At 46.2% G+C, this 23,331-nt stretch overlaps 1 protein-coding gene across 3 annotated transcripts in view; it reads right to left on the reverse strand.

The window, feature by feature from the left end:
• Window positions 1–23,331, reverse strand: part of VSIG10L (V-set and immunoglobulin domain containing 10 like) — a 427,245-nt gene that overhangs the window by 204,986 nt on the left and 198,928 nt on the right. The gene's annotated exons all lie outside the window — the stretch shown is intronic.

Below are 23,331 nucleotides of genomic sequence, written 5' to 3' on the forward strand. Positions count from 1 at the left end.
ATTGAATCGATTATGTCATCTGTAGCTGGCAGCAGACTGGAATTGTCCCCATCTATGAAAAAAGGTGATACCCAAATCCCAAGCAACTACAGACCCATTAGTCTGATAGATGGGCTCTGCAAGGTATATGGCAAACTACTTCTTTCCCTCCTGGAGTGTTGAGGCAGAGGAAAAAAGCATCATCTCCGACCTCGAATTTGGCTTTAAAGGGGGGTGGGTACAATCGAGCAAGCTTTCCACTTATTCTCCATTTTAAGTAAGCATGTGATTTTAAAAAGGAAACTCTTTTTTTGTTTTTTGTTGACTTTAAATCTGCATTTGACTCTATTGATCGGAACATTTTATGAAAAATGTTAAATGATCTTAGAATTCCCCAAGAAATGTAAGACCCATAAGAAAACTTTATGAAAAGAATTCTGCCTCTGTCAGATTCGGCCAGGGGGGAGAAAGAATAGGGTTGCATACTTGCCCCTCTTTTGCTCTTAATCTATGTTAATCATCTAATTTTAAGAATTTCCAGCATAAACTCAGATACTCCAACTAGTGCAAGACGCAAAGTGGGTATATTAATGGATGCAGAGGATACGGTTTTAATTTAAAAGACCAAAATGGGCATTTTAAAACTTTGTACTTAGCAGGGGTCAAGTCCTACAAAAAGGTGGGGAGGCACATTAACATACACAAAGGGATGTGACATCACCAGACATTATCAGATCAAGGTGAAATGTGAAAATTTCTTTCATTTGGCTTTGCATAACCATACAAATGACACAGGAAAAATGGCACTTTCCTTTCATAAAATAAACACACACAAAAAACTGAGAGAATATTTTCATCTAATAGGCCCTCATTACGACCCAGGCGGTAAGGGGTTTACGCCGGCGTAAACTTCGCCGACCCTTACCAACTGAGTACGAGTTCCCGTAGCGCCATGGCGGATTTAACACCTGCTTTTAGCAGGTGTTAAAATCCATGGCGCTAAGGGACCTTGTTGATAATTACGCCACCGTAATTTACGGTGGCGTATTTAACGCCTTCCCCACTCCCATTATGCCCTATGGGGCAAAAATGGGAATGGGGAAGGGTAAATGGGGATTGGGGACTTACCGCCCCGCCAAGGTCGGAATGGGGCGGTAAGTCCGCCAACCACCATGGCGGAGTTGGCAGCTTAGCGCCATGGACCATGGTGCTAATAGCACCATGGTTCTCCGCCAAGGTCGTAATGAGGGCCATAGTGTTTTGAAAACGTTAAATGGTGTGCATGTTTTAAACTCCAAGAATCAATAACACGGTTTTCCCTAGAACATGCAGTCCCGAAATGTGACATTTCACCTTTCGTTGTTTGCTATTTTTCATCAGCGTATCTGGTGCAATGGTGAAGTGCCCAGCCTGCGAACCTGGCGATTGCAGAACCAAATATGGCTTAAGTTTGACAAAGACAGTCGATGGTTCGAATTTTACACAGAGTCTCTAAAATACCCAGGGGGTTGGTGTCTGCCCTCTGAAAAAAGTGGGTGGAAGTCGCCACCTATGTGTACCCTCAACTTGAGCACTGGCTCTTAGAAACATTGATATTTGATTCAGTGATCTAACTAATTTCCCTGGATATGTATCCTTCAAATCCAATTTGGATACCGAACTCTGTCTTAACTACATGTTCTCCAGCCCTGCCAAAGCACTTTATATACTCCAACCTTCTGGCCCCTTATGCAAACCTGCTGGTATTTACACTCTCCTGCTTTCTGTTCCCACCAACATCCTTTAACCTTCACACCTTTTGTTTCCTGATATTCTTCACTGACCTCCTTCCCAGCCCATCCAGGAGCATATTCCAGATCCTTACCATCCTATTCTTTAATGTCCTCTAGAGTTTTCCCATCCTCCTTCATACTATTGCTTACCTCCTTCTCAGTACTTTCAAACTCTGTCATGATTTCCACTAGTCAGAGCCTATCCTCTAAGATGTATTAGAGCCAATAGACTCTGCCGGCAGGCGGAAGCCGGCTCCAACGCCAAAGGCCCCCAGCATAAGGCCCTGTCCCGAGCATGTCGGAGCCGGGAGGACTGGTGGACCGTCCTAGGCACTTTGCCCCTATCGTACTGAATCGCTTCAAACTCTTTTCCTAGGGTTGCACTCAAACCACGCGCTGTGACACATCTGCTACAACGGTTGGACACTGCTGCTTCGTATGTTTGCATCAATCATCATAGGTTCGCTATACCTTGTGGTAAGAGTGCTCCTATCTCATATGAACTTCATCTCCTTCAAATTGTCTCCGCCCTTCAACTAGCATGCATAACTTTCCTCTATCTAAAGCCTACTTCCATTGCAAGTACGCATCCTCCCCTATTTTGCCGCACGACACCTACACCCTTCTTACTATTGCCCCCTACCTGAAAATGTTATCCCACTAGCACATCCACACCGCTGCCTTGAGCTTGAAAGTCCCTGTACTCGATCACGCCGTCCACTCCTACTTCCTTCTCCTCACACCATACGATCATTACCTGCTACAAACTCACTTCCGCCAGTGCACCTTGATCCACATTGCTGCCTCATGCTACAGTTGCAAATGTACTGCTTCAGCTGTGAGAGCACCGCGCACCATTGATCCGTGTGAATTCCATTGCAACTATTTCCTCCGCACCTCTATGAGTTAACACTCCATGTCATCGTCATAAGTCATATATTAATGATTGTCGATGATTGTCATTTTTAGGTGCACCTTATATTACTTTTGTCACTATTGCGGTACTTCGCTTGCCATGCTACGTGAATATCACTAAAATGATTTACTGCTGTTATATTTAGCACCTAATGGCCCTGTTTTCGACGACTATTACGTGATTACTACCGAGAAATAACAACTAGGAATATGTCAGAATATATCTTGTCATCTTATAACACAAGTTAACATCTAGCTAGGTTGACCCCCCCCACTGTGTGTCTATATTTTCTGATATGCCCATTAGCTTACTTTTTAACAAAACATGATACCATTGCTTGCATAACTGCCAGGCTGCCCCGTCGTTTGTTTTGACACCCATGTATTGACACCCATGATTTTACAGCGCACCTAGCTCTGCCATCCGACCTCCTAGCACACCATCAATCACAAATGTGCCTGTTCCTTAGACCTCTGCTGCAAGCAACCCTCCCACAATTGGTCTTCATGGCTAACCTACGGGCTGACACTCTCCGTGGGCACTTTGATACCACTTTTCAACACCATTGCACCTACTAAATTCCTCCCACCAATCACTTTTAGCCAATTGCCTAATACTGCAGACTCAGAGAGCAGCAACTACCCCCTCACTCCTAGTCAGTGGATACTGCGTTATGCCACAAGGCTCACTCCTAACATACCCTGCTCTACTGCGTTCAGAAATGCTAGACTTGGTTCTCGCACCAATTTCAAGAACACCCAACGCTACAAGACTCCATTGACTAAATCTATTTCAGTCAACACTGACCTCTTCAATACAAATAATACTGTGCCCCCACAGACATCTAAACCCATCTTTTCAGTACCTCCTCTACTGATGGAGGTCTCCCACATCAAAGGAGCTCTCATCAACGCCAGGTCTTTGGTTGCTCATGCGCTATATATAGCAGACCTCATCTCATCTAACTACCTAGACTTTTTAGCAGTCACAGAAACGTGGCTTCACCCAGCAGCAGGACCTTCCCTCATGTTAGCATTAGCTGAAAACTACACAATCATTAGAACTGACAGAACCAGTAGAGGTGGTGGAGTCGCATTCATTGCCAAAAACCAACTAGGCATCAGAGAATTTGCAAGCCAACCGATCCTATCGGGAGAACTCCTCGGTGTAAAACTCTCCCTAACAGCTACTCGCACACTACTCATACACCTTCTGTACAGACCACCTAACCCTCTGTCTTCCTTCAAGGAAGACATCACAGACCTCCTAACCCAGAACACCAAACCTTGCTCCCAAATATTGTTACTGTGCGATCTGAACCTCGGCCTACACAACACCAAAGTTGCTAATGCCACAGCCTTAGAAAACTCTCTCACAGAACTAGGCTTCTCACAGCTTATCTCCGAACCAACGCACAGCAAAGGCAGAACCCTGGACCGTGTAGCTGATCTAAACTGCAACACAAAAATCCTCTCAAATTCCCAGTGTGCATGGACTGAACACCACGTCATATACTTGGAGATCCAAACATCAGTCACCTACCACTTAGTGGTCAACAAGCTCCCCCTGCCTTAACCAGCAACAACCACCTGGTCACCCTGGAGAACATACTCTCACTTCTCCAACCTATTATCTACCCCCATAACAACTTAGACAAGGATCCAGCCAACCTGGTGGACCTATATACCCAGAACTTACCCCAAGCTTTATACAAAATAGCTCAACACAAACTGAGAAAGGCCAAGACTCCAACACACTTAAACAAATGGTTTTCACTAGAATTGAAAGCCTTACCTAAGTCCAAAAGATGTTCACAAGCTAACTAGAAAAAAAACCTTGGTCCACAATAAGGAAAACTTCAACACTGCCTCAAACACCTATTAAGCTGCTATCTTGAAAACCAAAAGCGACACTTTCAATAATAGAATTCAAAACGCCAAGTCCAGCTCCAAAGAGCTCTTCACCATCCTCAAAGAGTTGGAGTCACCTATCTCCCCACAGGACTCATTCAATAAAGATTCCCTTTGGTGTGCCAACATCCAAAAGGCCCTGTTAGACAAAATCGCACTATTACACTGAAAATTGAAGCTAAAAAACTCAGCCTCGCATCTAGTGCCAAATCAACCGAACTCCACTCTTCTCCCTCTAAATCCTGCAGCCTATTTGACTTCTCCACAGTGACTACCAAAGAGGTAGAAGCCATAATTGCTAGCCTTAAACCTTCTAGATGCCAGGGAGACATCTGCCCAGCCACAATCATAAAAGAGGGGGCTAAGGAAATTGCTCCCTTTATCACATCCTTTGTCAATACCTTTTTCGTCTCGTGTTCTGTCCCAAATATCTTAAAGATGCCTGGGTCATGCCTCTCATCAAAAGACCTAACCTCGACCCCAGCATTCCAACCAACTACAGACCGATAACAACCGTTCTTTTTCTTTTGAAAATACTGCATAAAGCAGCTTATATCCAAATACAGAACATCTCAAAGCCAATAATCTTCTGGGCCTCTGGCAATCCGGATTCAGACCTAGACATGGCACAGAGACAGCCCTCTTGGACTTACAAATCCAGATGGATGAAGCTAAAGATAATGGAAATCCTGCCTTACTCCTCTTACTCGACCTATCGGCAGCTTTAGTTGATCATAACATCCTAACTACTCACTTGACTACAGCAGCTTCTTTTTCCTCTAAAGCCGCTGCTTGGGTCCAATCCTTCCTTTAAGGCAAAACTATGAGGGTCTTTTCTCCTACAGCTTCAGCAGAACCTTCCCCAATCACATGTAGAGTACTGCAAGGCCCTTGCATCTCCCCAACCCTATACAACATTTTTACGAAGCTGCTGTTCCAACACTTAGATGACCTGGGCGTCCCCTATAAAAACTATGCGGACGATGCACAAATTCTCGTCACTCTCTCAGGTTCATATGACAAAGACTCCACAATCTTAAACAAAATATACCTCAGAATTCAAGCCTGGATGGCCAAGCATGGTCTTTGTCTCAATGATGACAAGACCGAGCTACTGCTTATTGGTTCAAGGCAAACCTCAACAAGCTAGATCCCCAATACACCTCATTCAACATTGATGGGAATAATATCAAAGTGTCTAAGGATGACAAAACGCTAGGAGTCTATCTGGATTTCACTCTCTCCCTCTCCAGACAAGTAAACGCAACAGCTTCAGCAACTGCCTACACTTCCAAATTAATAAACGCTTGCTGAACCTTTCTGTCCACTATCAGTTGTATCACCGTTGCAAGAGCACTTATACTCTCTAAATTGGACTATTGTAACACTCTATACTTAGGCACCAGTAAGCAAAACTTAAATAAGTTACAAGTGCTGCAAAACAATGCCCTCAGAGTGGCTCTAAACATTCCTCGCTCCAACCACATCTCACAAGCTAGACACAACACTAGCTGGCTTCCAATACAAGACAGGATTACATTCGGAACCCTAATGATCACCCTTAAATGTCTGTCAAATTCTTCCCCAAAATACTTGTTCGATAAATTCTCTAGAAAGGTATCTTCCAGACCTACCAGAGCCAACTACCTACACTCCTTAACAGTCCCAAGTTTAAGTTGCATAAAGCAGGTGGGTCTATCTTCCCAGTTTTGGCAGCTAAGACCTGGAACTCTCTACCTCCTGCTCTAAGAGTCGAAATATCCTTTCCATCCTTCAGAAATAAGGTAAAATCTTGGCTTTTCTCCCTGCTTAATTAAGGACGCTTCTCCACTATTGATTCCATACTTATATTTACACTACGTACCTTCAAAGGACCTATGACTAGATATGTAACACTAGGTGTTCACCTTCGCAGGACTCATCCTAGATCTATATCCACATTTGTATAGAATTCTGTATATAACTGTATATTATTTTCCAAGTCATGCAATTTTGACATGCAACACAAGTCAAATACCTACCTTGTATATGTTGGCATCTTGCTGTCAATATATGAGAACACTGCGTGTTCCTGTAACACTAGTACTATTATGTAACAATTGCTGTATATTCGAGCAAAAGCACCTATATACCCTTGGTTTTGGTATGCTAAATAAGCAAATAAACTAAACTAAACTAAACCTCCACCTCACAGGTGATCAAACACTCGCCTATGGTTGTGGTAGGTGTTGCAACAGCGAATAGTGCTATTCCCAAAGCAAGGCTCTGGAGTGAGATGGATCTCTGCATGAAGCAAAAGGGAAACCACTAACCCTCAACATCTGAAAGGTTTAATAATGAACAGCAGAATTGGTGTGGGCATTCGCCCAAAACAGCTAAGAACCAACACTCAATACCCTTGTGCAAATGGTTAACATTAGATGTCATTACTGAATTCCCTACAGACTGCAATTCTGTTCTCACACCATGCAATGCTATGGAGTTTTGTTCTCAAGTCAGAGAATGGTGCTGTGTTATTTTGAATGTCAGATAATGCGGGTCTTCATCATTCTGATAACACATAATGGCCCTCATTACGACCCTGGCGGAAAGTAACTGACCTGACCGCCATAGCGTAAATAGCGTTTCCGCCATTGCACGATGGAGTAAAGTGCGGCTAATTCTGACCCATCGGGCACGAGCATTACGCCATGGCGGAAGTGCAAAGTCCGCGATGGCGGAAATGTCCCCAAAACGCCCCTCACCGCCGTCGTACGGCGCCCTAGGTGCAATTCCGCCACCCATCATAGCGGTCACCGTAATGAGCGGTAATCGCAAAATACGGTGACCGTAAATATACGGAAACGGAAGTAAAAACATGGGGCCGGAACGGGAAACAGCACGCCGTACACCTATAAAATCAGAATCCCAACACAACCTTCAGAAATCCGACCCTGAGACACATCCCAACCGGTTAGCCACCCTAGTCAAAACAATCAAAATGGGAAAAGTTGCTAAAAAAGCGTGCGACCGCAAGCGGCAGGTCCACTTCTCCCATGAGGAACTCACCGTGCTCACAGAGACCCTCCAGGAGAATGCTGCCGTCGTCTTCTCGACGCAAATGACCAGGACGGCACTTGCGAACAAGAAGGCCACATGGGCCCTGGTGGCACAGCGGGTAAGTGCGGTGGGGACCACACCCCGCAACCCACAGCAATGCAGAAAGCGATGGGACGACTTGCGGATACGCGTACGGAGCATACTATCAGCCAACCGTAACATTGCCACAGCTACCGGGGGAGGATCGGAATCACCCATCAAGTTGACCCCCTGGGAAGAAGTCTGTGCCTCCACCATTGGAATGGAGAGTATAGAGGGAGTCGGAGGGATGGAGAAAGGAGTGCAGACATCCGAAGAATCAGGTAGGTGGGCCAAATAAAACAATGCTAAATCCACAATGTCCAATCATGTGAAGTACCATGTGTCCACATAGTGCAACAGAAACACATGTCCAGGAGTACGTCAACATACATTGGCCTGATAGCGCACTTTAAAAGTCACATTAAATACATAAACAATTAAAAATCCTAAAAACACCCTCTACACGTGCAGCATGCACACCCTAACTGCAGGCTGCAAAACAACTGCATCCTCAATCCACACAAAAATGAAACCACCTCCAAGGCCCTGACCCAAATCACCCTCAGGTACCACCCCAATGCATGTGATACATTGCCATTCCAATTTCCACAGACCCATAAATAACGCTCGCCCTCCTTTACTCCACCGCAGGGTCCGATTCAAACGACGAGCTTCAGGACACCCCTACCAGCACACCTGCAAAGAGGGCCAAGACCAACGGCCAAAGACCCTCCACCTCAGCTGCACGGATCAAGACACGGCAGCAGCACAAATCAAGTGGCAGCACACAGGAGGGGACTTCAACAGGCACCCCAGCAGCCAGCATGCCCACAACAGCAGCACCACAGGTCCCCCCAATGGATGCCACAGAAGGCACTGCTTCTGGTGGCAGCAGCACCATAGGTGACACTGCATTAATGCCAGCATGCTCCGACACAGAAAACGGTGCTGTCGATGTAGGACCCATCAATGACCTGTCTCAATCCCCCTGTTTGTTTCATCCCGTACACCATGAGGATACCACGCAGGGGCACCCACAAGACGACGACTGGCCATCCCCCACAAGCCCTGTGGCAAGGCAACATGAGGTGATCAGCCCCTCTGTGACACCACCGCAAATGGGCATGGCCCAGCAGAGGCAACAGTCCCTCGACCAGGTGATCGTGCAACAGCAGCAACTGGCCACGCTCCTCAAGGAGCATGCTGATGAATGTGGGGGTACTAAGGCAGCCATAGAAACATCTACTGAGACACTTAGGGCACAAATGGAGAGAAGTACAGAGACACTAAGGGTACAAATGGAGAGAAGTACAGAGACACTAAGGGTACAAATGGAGAGAAGCACCGAGAGCCTGAGGGGGGAACTGCATGCGACGTCCAAAGACGTATGTGGTGAACTTGCCGCTGTGCGCCGTGTGCTCACTGAGCTCTCACAAACCCTTAGGGACATGCATGGACGTGAGCAGGCAGAGACATCATCCGTTGCAAGTTCCGTTCAGGGCAGCCCCCAACGTAGATCTGGGAGGAACCTGCGCTCCACAGGCAGGGGTGCCCCTGATACCCGGAGAGGGGGCTTGCAATAGCGTCTGCCCACTGACAATGAGCATCTTTGGACACTGGTGTTCGGGGGGGAAGTAGGAGGGTGGAGGGGGGGTGTTGGGCTTTCTTGGGTGGCGGGTCGATGGGGTGTGTAATATAATTTCACATATGCATTAAACATTTCATAATCATCCAATGAGATGTGTGGACATTGATCTTTGTGTACGAGGCCTTTATAGGCGTACAGTCCACATTGTGCATGTTCCAGACACACACAGTGCCACAAGTCCCGTGTCCATGTATCAGCCACCAGGCGTGAGTGCTAGAAGCATGAATCTATGATATTCTGACGAATTTCACGAGCCTCCTGTGCCTCGCGGACTCCTTGAGGTGCTGCCACATCCCCACCCTCATCATGACCATCTTCAGGTGCTTGCAGTTCTGCGTCAGGGGGCATGGGCACATTTCTACGTACGCACATGTTGTGTAGCATGACACATGCCATGACCATCTTTGCAACCTTCTCATGGCGGTACAGGAGTGCCCCGCCAGACCTGCTGAGGCAGCGGAAACGAGCCTTCAGTAGGCCGAATGCCTGTTCTATGACTACACGGGTACCTGAGTGGGCATGGTTGTAGTCCTCCTCATGCTGGTTCTGTGGGTTCCGGAGTGGTGTAAGGAGCCATCTCTTCAGTGGATACCCGGCATCACCTGTATGTGGACAATAAAGGATGTTTGTGGAATGACATTGCTACGTACGCATCCCCCCCCTTCCTGCCAGGTCATTGCCGCATCACATACCCCACATTATCACGCATGAAATGAGACTCACCGAGTAGCCAGGATCTGTTCCCTGCGTGTCGCTCCATGTAGCGTGGTATTGTAGAGTTCCTCAAGACCATAGAATCATGGGTTGATCCAGGAAATCGGGCACAACAATGTGTAAAGATCCTGTTGGAGTCACACACCATTTGTACATTAAGAGAATGATATTGTTTCCGGTTGCGGTACTGGACCTCCATGGCATGTGGGACAACCAATTCCACATGGGTGCAGTCGATGGCACCAATGCAACCCGGTATGCCGGCAAGTGCATGGAATCCCACTTTTGTGTTTGTAATCTCCTGCTCCGAGCGTGGTAAAGAGATGTAGTCATCTGCGTGCTTCAGGAGGGCATCGAGCACTTGCAATAGTGTCCGTGACAACAGTGGCTGTGAAATGCCATGCAACTGTCCGACTGTGTGCTGGTAGGTGCCTGTGGCCAGGAAGTGGAGTACAGACACCACCTTCAGTAGGGGTGGGATGGCGGTTGGGCTATCTATCATGCTGACAAGGTCAGCGTGTGTCATGTTCACAATGGCGGTTATGGTGTCCCGGTCCAAACGGTAGAGGGTGTGGATCTGCTCAGCAGTGAGGTTGAACGGATGAGCTCGGAGGCGTGGGATTGCGGGCTGCCTGCGTGGTGGTAGTGGCTGTGCTGGTGGGCCTTGCTGGCCCTGCCTTGCCCTCCTCCTCCTGCGTCTCCTCTGTGCGGCCGGTTGTTGTAGTAGTTGGTGTTCGTCTTCTTCTTGAAGTTGGAGTACTTGCAGTGCTATCAGGTCCCCCAGGGCCAACGTCGCTAGTCCTGCCGGTAGCATTTTGGAGTGGGTGTGGTTGTGGGAGGGGGTTGGGTGTGCAATTTATGTGTTTTCAGGCTGTATAGCCTCCACCTGTGGTGATTCATTCCACCTGTGCCAGCTGCAATCCCCTTTGGGCGAGCACGTCCCGCACACAACGCTGCAATGTGACGCATGGCATCTTGCTATTACAATCATGTATTTAATCCCGATGGCAGTGAAATATTGGTTTATATGTTCATTCTGCTATGGTCCCATTGTTTCACATACTATCTTTGCAGTCGCGAACAAACTTGTGAAGGGTCAGTGGAATGTAGTACTCGATTAACGGTGGACCCTCATGCAGCACTGTACCGAGGTTCACCGACGGGCGGGGCGTCCCATTTGTGAGTGAAGCCAGTTGCCATTTTCACACACTGCCGCACTACATGGATGAATTTGTGATTTCAAGCGGTCACAGATGCCTTTTCGACGTGATGTTGCAAATGAGGAATTCGAAGGACAGCGCTTTCGGTTTTCAGCTAGCGGCGAGGAGACGCCCACAGGTCTGACTGCAAATATAACGTTCTATTGTTTAATGTCCTTGGGACAGGGGCCATGGCGAGAATGCAATGATTGATATGAATAGTATGGGATGCGCAATAGCGTAGTGGACGATAAGGCAGGACGTTCCCAAATACATGTTACTTCACAACACTAGAATTCTGGGCTGGAGCCCAGTGGATTTTGCAGACTGCATTACGCACAGACTCAATGGAAATTTCAAATGTTATGTGAGTAAATAATCAGGCGTTTTTATACCGGGATGAGGGAATGATGTATGGATGCATGGACAGATGATTTAATTGAGAGTTTGCCATGTACATGGCTTTTTGGAATCTATCCCCTTCCCCTGCGCTATGTGATGCAGAGCTGCCATAGTGGGACCATCGTCTATCTGCCCTTGTTGAACCCTCCCTGTCTCGACGCGCCTTCAAACACTTGTGTCTATGCACGTCACTAATCCCATCTAATGGATTCTGTTTTAACAGACGCATGCACACAAACACTCGTTTGTAATAGTGTTTTCACCTCGATGTATATAGTTATGATTCGCAAGTGGTTTTTGGGTGGAAATAATCCTTTTGAGTGGGCTAGCATGCATATGGCTGTAGATTTAGTGTGATCATTGAAGTGAGTAATACAAATGAAGTTCTGATGCCCATGCTATTCTTTTTCATTTCATTTGGGTGACAGGTATCTCCTCCCCTTTTGCCGCTGCCATCTGTATGCCACTCCTGCAGATGGCTTTTACTCCCGACACCTGCTGCTTCGAGTTAATCAGTGGAGCACCATTACGATCTTATGGGACGATCGCCAATGGGCCACATGCCCTCACGCAGTACTAGTGGCTAGGAGCAACATATCAACCTTTCAGCTGGACTAGTGCCTACCTAATGGGACGGCCCTGCGGTTCTAGGCGCTTCCATGTTGCCTTTTTGAACGTGAATGTAGCCCCTGTGTACCATGAAGGAACAGGGCGTCACACAAGAAGAAGCTGGTCATTTATTGCGGATGCAGGCCACAGTGATGAAAAATATTTTGCAGTTTATGACCTAATAGCTGTATGGGCTTGGTGAATTTGATGTGCATTAAAATTTTATTCTGATATTAACCGTGTAGCGTCATTCTTTGCAAGTAATGTAGCATATTCCTATTTGTGGAGCGATGTATTGTGAGAAGATCTGCATTGGGTTCCGGCTTCTGAGTATAGTTGCGTGGTACTGTACTGGCCGCGTTTGCCTACGAAGCCCAGTAAGGTCAGGGATAGGGGCTGCCATTATGACTGTTTTAATGATGTCATGCTCAGGGGCGGGGGATTAGCTTTTGTGTAACAGATGCCGGTCAGCCAGGTGGATTGGTGGAATGATGTGATTATCAGAAAATGGCTGGTCACAGGTGCCTGTGTTTGCGTGCGTTTCTTGGAGGGAGACTGAGGTCATGTCCATTGGAATAGCTTCTGTATTCGTGCCATCTGTGCCCTGCAGCTCCCATTGGCCCCTCTTGAGATGAGCCTGGCTGCTCAGTCACTCTGCCAACTTGTGTGGTACATGCTTATGCTGATGGTTGGTTTGTTTACTGGCAAGAGTACAGGGCTGGTGCAGTCTCCCTCAGGATACTGCTTTGAATGTTGCCTTACACTGGTGTCAAGCGATGGGGGCCTGTTGTTGTTTTGTCTCATATTTCAGTTCATATTGCTGTACTTGAACCTTCACATGCCTGTGCTGCATCAGTACGGCAATGGTGACATGCCAAATATGGATGGCCACTCACAAGGCACTTGGAGCCCCTACATTCATTTGTTCGTTGGCATGCATGGGTGACTTGTACATTTCACTGGTTGCATTGTGTAACTTCATTGCACCTACGAGGAGTTGTGCAATGTGGGCAGGGAGTGGTGTACAGGCACTCAGTAGGGCCATTTACGGTTGGTTCACGATGCCGTAATTCTCACCATGGCGGAATGGTACTTTCCGCCATGCTTGATGGCGTTAAGTAAATGTCCGCTAGGGTCAGCATTCGCGTACCGTTGCGCCATGGTGGTAATTACGGTTTTGCATGGCACGCGTGCGCGTACTTGGTGCAGTTAGCGTTGGCGTTCACTACGGTGTCGCTAATGGCATCGTACTTTACGGTGACGGGTCATAATCGCACCGAGCGGTATTCGATGGCGGTATTACATTTCCGCCATCGTTTTTCGATTTCCACCAGGGTCGTAATGAGGGCCAATGTCACAGAGTGAACCTACTCCTGATGTTTATATGATTGATGGAAAATAATGCTGAGTTGGGACTCTTCCAATGTCGCATGTTGTTGCAATGCATTGGTCTAACTTTACAGAAGGCTGTGCTGCATTGTTTTGATGTCACATAATGCAGCTGCATATTGATTTGCTGTGAATTAATGTTGCTGTGCTTTGTTTAGGGGTCAGAAAATGCTTCTATGCATTGTGATTGCAAAACCATTTTGTCTTTTAGCAGTCGCTGTTCTAAAAGGTTCAAATGTCTTCCTGTAGGAGACACCTCTCTCACAAACTGGGCCTCATCATGAGTTGGGTGATGCAATAAAAATCTGGCGGTAATAGCGTTACCTCTGCATTACCAGACCGCCATTTTACAAGTTTGGGGGAAGTTGGAGGATTCAACTCCAGTTCTGAGCTGGAGGTAAATCTGGTGACTTTCTGCCCCTTTTCAGTGCAATTACCGCAGCTCAATTACCACTGCAGTAATTGCACCAAAATGCTGCATTGAGTCCTATGAGCTAAATAAAAATTGGGCCTTACACCACCACCGCCACTTGTAGTTCAGCAGTAATATCGTCGGACCAAGAGGCGATAACGGTAATTGCGGTGGGTAGCATTCCAGTGGATTTACCACCGGGATACCACTCAACTCGTGATGAATTAACTTGCAATCAGAACAGAAAATTAACTATTGTTGCCATAAAGCTATTTTAGAGAGAGTTGTTGTACTTATGAAATGGCTGGAGAATACAGAGTAATCTACATAGTATTCTAGAAAGTACTGTGTAGCCAACAACCTACAGTAACAACTGGGGTCCATAAGGTGCGGTGAGAGGAAATGTTCACGGGTTTGGCGATATCTCAGCAGCAAATCTGCAGAAATAATGCCAAATTAATTGCCTTTACCGCTTCTTGGTCCCATGGTTTTACCACAGGATTACAAGTGGTGGTAGGCAGTGTAAATTCCAATCACTGGGAGTTCATAGGACTCAATTGTGGATTTGTGGGGGAATTGTCACCGGCAGAATTACTGAGTGGTCATTCTTCCATTACCATTCAGTAATCCTGCCGGTGGGTAATTCTGCCAAACTTGCCATTTGGCATTGCATGAGAAGTGGTGGTAACGGAATTACCACCACTGTTTTCCTGAAACGCTAACCTCGCAATGAGGCCCTACAATGTCTGAAAATGCAAATGTCCAATTTTGTCATAACGTCTAAAACTTGAGGTTAGGCTTTTCTACGTGGTCCACATTTTTGCAGGTAAAGGAACTGTGGCATAAGAACATAGTGTTATTTAGTCAAGAGCGAAAATTAAGATTAGAATTCATATCTTCTTTCCTACAGCCAGAAGCCTAGCCACGCACGCACTATTCCTACTACTTAAGCAATAAACCATATCTTCCCCTGCTTAGCCAATAGAAAGCCCCTCCTCCCACTTCGTCTATGGCTATATATCTGCAAATATATCCACTAGATCTCTTTCACTCAAGCATACTCACTAGACCGCATCTTCTAACTCCTAATTACTAGGACATATTGTAACCCTCCATCCCCATGAATGGGGGTTAGAATAAAGAGCATTCATGTCTATCTAATGCATACCTAAATGTTGTCGTATAAACTGAAAATAATTGTACTGATTTATTAGTACAGCCTAGGGCCTACAGGGCGGTAGCAAATGGATGGACCCTGGGGCCTGCGGCTTACTAGTGACATGCCCACAGCAAAGGAACACCAAATTCATCACTTCCTCTACCGCCGATTCCTTCAAAGTCGCATTGCAAGAAAGCATCTCCACACCATCGGAGCATGGCCACTAGATTCACCTGCAGCTCTTTTCCGGAAGAACCCTACTGAGTGTGGTGAAGATGAATAGCAGTTAAGGGCAGATCATACAAGATAGTATTCATGACTGGTGAGCTCCTGAATGGGAGAGGCAGTGTAGCGTAATAGAGTGTGCGAGGTCCTGTGCTATGAGTAATCAAGTCACTCAATACCATGAAGACTGATCCCTCAGTGGCTGACATCATGTACTGCCTAGATGTCATTTTTGGAGCCAGTGAGTGGGGTGCAGAGTTGATGGTGAAGTCTTTCGACACTTAACTACACCCCAGAGGGAGGCTGTTAGAGTACCGAGCTAGGATTGAGCCAACATTACAGCTAGTGTTCCAAATAAAGGCCATTAAGCCTGAACCAGGTAATGCTTCAACAAGACGTGCATAGAGCAAGATCAATGCCATCGATGCTCATGCAGCTGCGACTCAGCGAATGGACCCAATATTCACCATTCTTTCAAGAAATGGTTTGAGAGGTATGTACTCTGGAAGGCGAAATTGAGGACACAGAAAACAGTCATCCTAACCATGGGGTGACCCCATCAGCAGTCCCAGAGTGTGCCTTGCAACATCAGGAAGAATAGTTGCAGCAAGCCATTTTAGCCATACAGCTTCAGAAGGCTCCCAAAGCTACACCTACTCTACCCGAGCTCAGAAGAGGATCTGAAGCACTGTCACCAAGAGTGAACACCAGCTTTTACAGTGTGCTGAAGATTGTGGGCACCCAGACAGTACACTTGAGGTACCGGACTGCTCCAGTAATGGCAGTTCTGGCATTGGTGTGGCCATTTGTCAGTATGTGTGCCAAACCACCAAACTAAGACAAAGTGGCCAAAAGATTCCAAGCGCTGAAGACTTCAACCTGCGAAATGGTGGGAAACACCAGCATGGTCCAGAAGGCAGAGCACCTGAAACCTCAACTGTACTAGGGTCCAACCGAGTGGAGACTCAGGACACTAAGTCTGCACAACCAGAAGTGCCCAAGACTGCAGCAATGACAACTTCAGTGAAAAAGTAATCAGGGCAACACCATCCACCAGAAACAATATGTCCTCACCAGCCAAAGACCACCAGTAGTCTCAATGTCATCCCATGCAACTCCCAAAAGTAATCAGGTATATCATATGGGCTCTCAGGGCCACAATCCACTGTGAAAGTCCCCATCGCAGGGAAATATGCTTAAGTGCTCCTGGTCACCAGCAACAGGTGACTATAATCTATAACCCGTGCCAACCTAAACACCTGCCACAGTCACCACTGGTGGGACTATTGGGGCTGAACCTTCTCGACATCCCTGCAATTACCTGGGATACATCCAGGCCAGACTACACCAGCCTCTGGAAGTAGCTGGAGTCAACGCTCCTTTCGGCACCCTTGCTCTGGTATGCATCAGTCAAAATGAAGATCCTGGAATGCCTGTGATGATCAGAATTAACTCCTTGATGTTCAACATTGTGGCTACACTCTGTCAGGGGATGACAGGGATGTGATATGCCAGCACACTGACCATGCATACCCTGTGCAAGCCAGCATTCTTGCAGAGAAAGGTCCAGTTCAAGGCAGCACCAGATTGACCTGTTGGGGCTATCTGCACAACCAGATCAGGCAGCGCAATATTCCTGCACAAATCACTGTGATGGTATCAGGCGGAGTGCGACTCAGTAAAGACAACTAACCGGAAAAATACTGGTGATGGGGCACCAGAGAGTCAGGCACTGCCAGGTGGACTGCTGGTCCAGCAGAACATTTCTCGGCTAACACTGAGAACCGGGAGGCCATTGCGGCTCCTATCATCATGACCAGCCAGACCATCCACTTGCCAGGATGCACCATCTTCACACAATTCTACCTGTCCACCTCTCTCATGAGAGCTAGTGTACCTACCAGCCAGCCATGGATGGGTTTCGACCCAAAGACCCTCGACTTCGGTAACACTCTGTCCTCTGAGACTGACATGGTCTTGCTATGGGAACAGCTTGCTCCATGCACTTGACTGTGTTCAACCAGCTTTTGGGATTATGTTGAAGCCCACACCACAGATCACCAAATCTGTGTGAGCAATGTGATGCCCTCTAGAACAAGATACCCATGTATGGCCCCACAACATGCCGAGGATTGTCACTTAAATCTGCATACTTTTATGCATGCAGGGTTCATCCTCTAGTCCAGGGGCACCAATGTTTCTACCATCATCGTCAACCAGAAAAAAAGGATAGGGGGGTCAGGACATGTATTGAACACTCACACCATACCTGACCAGCACACCATGCCCTGAGTGGAAAAGAAACTGGATTGCCTGATTTGAAGTAAGTTGTTTTTAGTCCTAGAGCTTAGGAGCAGCTATTACCAGCAGATCGGTGAAAGACTGCCGCTGAGCTCTAATGAGTTTGTCAGGATTGCACAGGGGACTTCTGGTGCACCAGTGAAGTTCCAGTGCGTAATGAGAAGACAGTAAGAAACCTGAACATTCTGGAGGTCTTAGTATACCTTGACAACATCACTGTGTTGTGGAGAACATTGGAGGAAAACAACAAGAGTCTCATAAAGGTGCTGAATCACCTGAGTGATCAAGGGCTGAGAGTCAAAAACTTTGGACACATCTTCTTTGGATGGGATCAAGATGGACTCAGCAAAGATGGACACCCACCTTACTGGTCCAGACCACAGATCTTAGAGGAGCTGAAAAGCTTTTTAAGGTTCTGCAACTACTATCAGAGATTCACTGCTAGATTTGCCAGCATTGCCCAGTCGCTTGTGTAGCTCATCAGAGGATACCGGATTCTATGCACAGGGGCACAAGTAATACCATCAGTCCCAGGGAACCCTTCAACCATCACCAGGACATCCTGGTCTTTCATTTGCTTGATAATCTCCCAGCAAGAATTTGCAGCAGAAACATATCTGGGAGGGAGGGAGCGGAGCACGTGGCTTCTGTCCAAGGGGGCGCAGCCCCAAGAGTCCTGTACATGGGGGGAAAAGAATTGCCACGGTTTTCCTGCATGGGGTACCTAAGTTGCCTTTGGGCAGGCGAGAACCAAGGGATGCCCTCTCAAACAAATGTCTCCACTGGCTACGTTCTGTTGGGAACTGTCCCTTTGTGACCAGGGAAGCGTTGGTGGGGTGCGACAGACTGGAAGACGAAGGTATAAACCCCTCTGACTCTGTTAAAATTGTCTTCAGGAATGGTCAAATGGTCAGGGAAGTTTTGAGAAGATCTGGGGGTTATGTGCGGGCCCCATATAGTGGGATTACAATTAGCTCGTGCCCCTATTTGGGAGCGGTCGCCCCACCTGGACCCGTCACACATTGTACTGTCCTGTCGGGAGCGAACTGTACTCCTCTGGGTAAAAGGCATGTGGGGGGCCGCGTCTGAGTGCCAAGGGCGGACAATTAGTCTTGTGACCACTTGGTCAAGTTAAGGGACCATGTGTAACGTAATGGGGTCCTTGGGGTTGACCCCTTTTTCCACTCTAAATATTTTCTGATCTATGGTGTTGGGGTATGGTGCAAAGATTGCATCTCCTTTTACGTGTTCTGATCTTGTTTATCTTGGGTTTGATGGATTCTTCAAACTGTAACTTGGATTTGTGTTATAATGTGTATTTTGTCGTTTAATGGTTGTTTTTATACATCCGAATAAACTTGTTTGACTTTGACTTTGTAATTTGTAAATGTTTATTTGTAAAGCGCTTATACACAAGTGAAGTGCTTCAAAACACTTCAAGGCAGGAAGGGAACAAGGGTATATCATCATCATTCTTAGGCCTTCAAGATTCCGAATGATCAACAGTAATAACTAGCATAATAGGCTGGGGCATTTCTACTAGTATAAGTGTGTGACAAAGAGTGGGGGAAAAATGGGGGGAGAGGAACATGCAAGACAAAAAAGTTGTTCATCAGTGCGCCTGTGCATGCAGGCATAACCAGCTAGGGAGGGGAGATAGAGGAGGACAGGACAGACAAACATGCTAAGCCTAGTACATTCATGGTCGTGCAAGTGCGCAGACAGAGGTGAAGGGGAGGGGTACAAGTGCGCCCAGTCCAGCAGGTGCCAGGGTTAAGTGCACAGTGGAACGTATTCCAAGTGCAGTAATGCAAGGCAGGGTGCAGAGGCCCGGAGGCAAGTGCAGGACTGGCGGGGGAGCCTGAGACCTATAAGGCTCTGGAGGTGCACCAGGCATCCTGTCGGCTGACTGAGCAGATTGGGGAAGAGAACGAGGAAGGGAAGCAGGAGGGAAGAGAATGAGGTTAGCAAGGGAGAGAGAAAGAGGAAGAGAAGTAGAATGTCTTGAGGAGTTTCCGGAACCTAAGGATGTCCGGCTCAAGATGGAGAGAAGAAGGTAGGCTGTTCCAGAGGGGGGCACCTGCAGAGGATAAGGATCTACCCCAAATCTCTGTTTGGAAAAATGGCTCACCCGCAGAGAGTTGGAGGAGGCAGAGCCGAGGGCTCTAGAGGGAGAGTATTTAGGAAGAAAAGTGTTGTAGATAGTAGGGACCCCAGCCCCAGAAAGCCTTTTGGACTATGCAGAGGGACTTGAACTTAATCCTTGCTGCCACAGGGAGCCAGTGGAGGCATTTCAGTGCTGGAGAGATGAGGTTCCTGGGCTTGAGGCCAAGGATAAGTCTTGCGGATCTGTTCTGGCTAAGTTGAAGAGGTCGGAGAGTAGAGGTAGGAAGATTGAGAAAGACACTGTTGCAGTAGTCCAGCCTGGAGAGAACCAGGGCTCTGGAGACAGTGAGCCTCTGGGGGAAGGTGAGAAAAGGTAGAATACCTCTGAGGAGGTTTATCTGGTAGTGGGACTTTCTGGACATGTCCGAGATGTGAGAAGAGAAGGAGAGAGTAGAGTCGCCTCAGTAGTGGGTGAGGGGGCAGGACCAAGGGAGGTCGACCAGAGTGAAAGTGGGAAAATGAGAGCAGGGGTCCACATGAGGACGATCTCTGTCTTACTGTCATTAAAGCAGAGATCATTAGCTGCGCACCAGGACTGAATTGAGGACAGACAGTCTGGGGTGTGCGAGGAGGAGGAAGAGGCCAAGGGTAGCCTGAAGGAGAGCTGAGTGTCATCTGCATAACACTGAGAGTTGGAGGTGAAGGCAGAGATCATGTGGGCCAAATGGGCCATTTAGACATTGAAAAACCAGGGGGATAGATTGGATCACTGGGGGACACCAGATTACTATTGGAGCACTGGGATGAGGAAGAGGGATGTAGGGGTAATGGCATGAATTACTATTGGATACTCGGACAAGGAAGAGGGATGTGGTGGTAATGAGATGGAATACTATTGGGTACTGAGACGAGGAAGAGGGATGATGGGGTAATGGCATGGATTACTATTGGGTAGTGGGGCGAGGAAGAGGGTTGTGAGGGTAATTGCATGGATTACTGTCAATGTACTATGAAGAGCGATATGGGATAAGAGGGGTGTGAGGGTAATGACATGGATTACTATTGGAGTACCAGGACAAGAAAGTGGGATGTGGGAGTAATGACATGGATTTTGGGGGTAATGACTTGGATTACTTTTGGTTTACTGGGACAAGAGGAGGGATATGGGGTAATGACATGGATTATTATTGGGGCACTGTCATGAGGAAGATTACTTTTAGGGGACTGGAACGAGGAAAAGGGATGTGGGGTCATGGAGGAATCTTTACTGCTGACATGCTGTCACTGTTACGGCAGGTTAAATGATTCTCTAATCAAAACGAATGCTATAAATGCCTTTGAAAACATGCATTGCCGTCACTTGATCTTCTATTGCACACCTATTATTTAATGTCTTGAAGCTAATATACGTTTTCAAAGCATATCCAACAACCCCAAACAATAATAGCCCTCTAATATCCTCCTCCCACACATTTTAGGTTAATTTAGGAATCAACCCCTGTAACTTTTTCATTACAAAAATAGAGATTGCGTCCTAAAATAATATAAAATGCTCCTCTTTTCTAATTTGCACTTACTGTGCTTGCTATATCTCAATATTTAATATTTGTAAAGTTTTCACTCGAAAATGAATGAGGATTAAGATTGAAATGTCGGAAATACGCTTGAAAAAAGTACATGATTCCATGAATAACATCATTGATAACATCACTGATGAAATCACATTTGACATCACAACTCTGTAACAATCCTTATGAAAACTTCCTACAAGGGATTCTTTTAAGAGTGTCTAGTGTTGCTAGCAACATACGAAGGGTGATCATTAGGCCTTTCATAAACTACTCCTTGTATCACAAAAATGTACTTATTGAAACAGAAACATTCTAGTGAAGTGTTGTTAATACAGCAACCTAATAATACATAAGTATAGGAAATGGCTGCAACATGGACCATAGAAGTAGAGTATTCTTAATATGGTATGTTTGACCCATAGAATCCTAACTCCAAGCCTATCGGAATCTTGACTAACGTTGAACCCGGAATCAACAGCTAACAATACAAGAATTATTATACACATGTTAGTATACAAAGTATATGTAGAGCAGCAATGCATACACATTTCAGGCACACACAGGGAAACTCTGGTAAAGAGGAAACAAATACTATGACCATGAAATGAAACTGAGATTAGAGTCCATTATCATGCATACAAATGGTATTATCTGCCTGGGGCCTGCTTATTGTCCCATGTATGTGCAGCATGAGCTCAGACCAAAACCTAACGAAAGTAACTTAAGAACATTGCACGAGGTCAAGGTCTACATATAAAGTACTTCTAGAGTATGTGTAGCAGATTGTCAATGCAGTATTATCCGATCAATCTTCTGCTTATTGTTCTATGCCTATGAGTTTCACCTGTTGACTTGCACCTATGTGTTGTTATCTTGATATGTGTCATTTTAATATAAGTTTCAATAACAAATTTAAATGGGCAATAAAATGCTTTCTGTTGCTGAACAAAAACAACTTTGATGTCATCGATGTCATCGATTACGCCATTTGTGATGTCATCTTTGATGTCCTGGGTGTTATTCTTAGCAGTGAATGGTGGTGGTGCGAGTTATGGTTGCAATGCTTACCATAATTGGCAAATGTATTTGATTTTTAGATTTTGCCCTGCATCTAGAAAGTTCCCCTAACCAAGTTTTATCACTGAATTTCACAGGTTTTCAAAAGAGCAATTTAACCACAACTTGCCTTTGACAATGTTTTTCATTGAATTTCAAAGGTTTTTATTGGAGCAACTTAACCATAATTTCCCTTTAACAATGTGTTTTCACGAATCTATATATACATATAATTTTCGTGCAGCCTTTAAACCAAAGGATTCCTACGGAATCTCCCTGTGTTTAGCTCACTCAAAACAATAATGCATATTCCATAGGAATGCCTTGTAAGTGGTGTCTGCAAATCAGGCAGCATTTACATTTGTTGCAAAACGGAGAGTACAAATGAAGATTATGTGTGATTTCGCCTGGTTGTACTGCACACTTTTAAACTCTGTTTTGTAAATGTTTAAGATTGCAAGCAGGGGACACAACAGCACATAAGTTCTAACGTTGGTTGCCCCCCCCATGCAACTACATTTTTTTGTAAAATGGCCCAATTGAGTTATTAGCATACATTTTAAAAGAATATTTTGAAAGCACCCACTTTGTTCACACGTGATTTTACTGAAAGATTACAGGAACAACATCTTGCATCGATGAAATCGTTGCAATGCACCACAGAAGATAACTACACGTGGTTTTGTGCGTGGGCATACCAATCGTCGTTTAATTTTTAAAAAGCTACTTGATGGATTTACACCAAAACAAAAAAGGAATAGCTGAACCATTTTGTGGCCAATTTCTTCATTTTATGCTACAAATCAGTGCATTGGTTTTCGCTGTGCATGTGTTGAAATGACG

This window comes from Ambystoma mexicanum, chromosome 1p (genome assembly GCF_040938575.1).
Source record: "Ambystoma mexicanum isolate Mex_15411 chromosome 1p, UKY_AmexF1_1, whole genome shotgun sequence".
Classification (NCBI taxonomy): Eukaryota; Metazoa; Chordata; class Amphibia; order Caudata; family Ambystomatidae; genus Ambystoma; species Ambystoma mexicanum.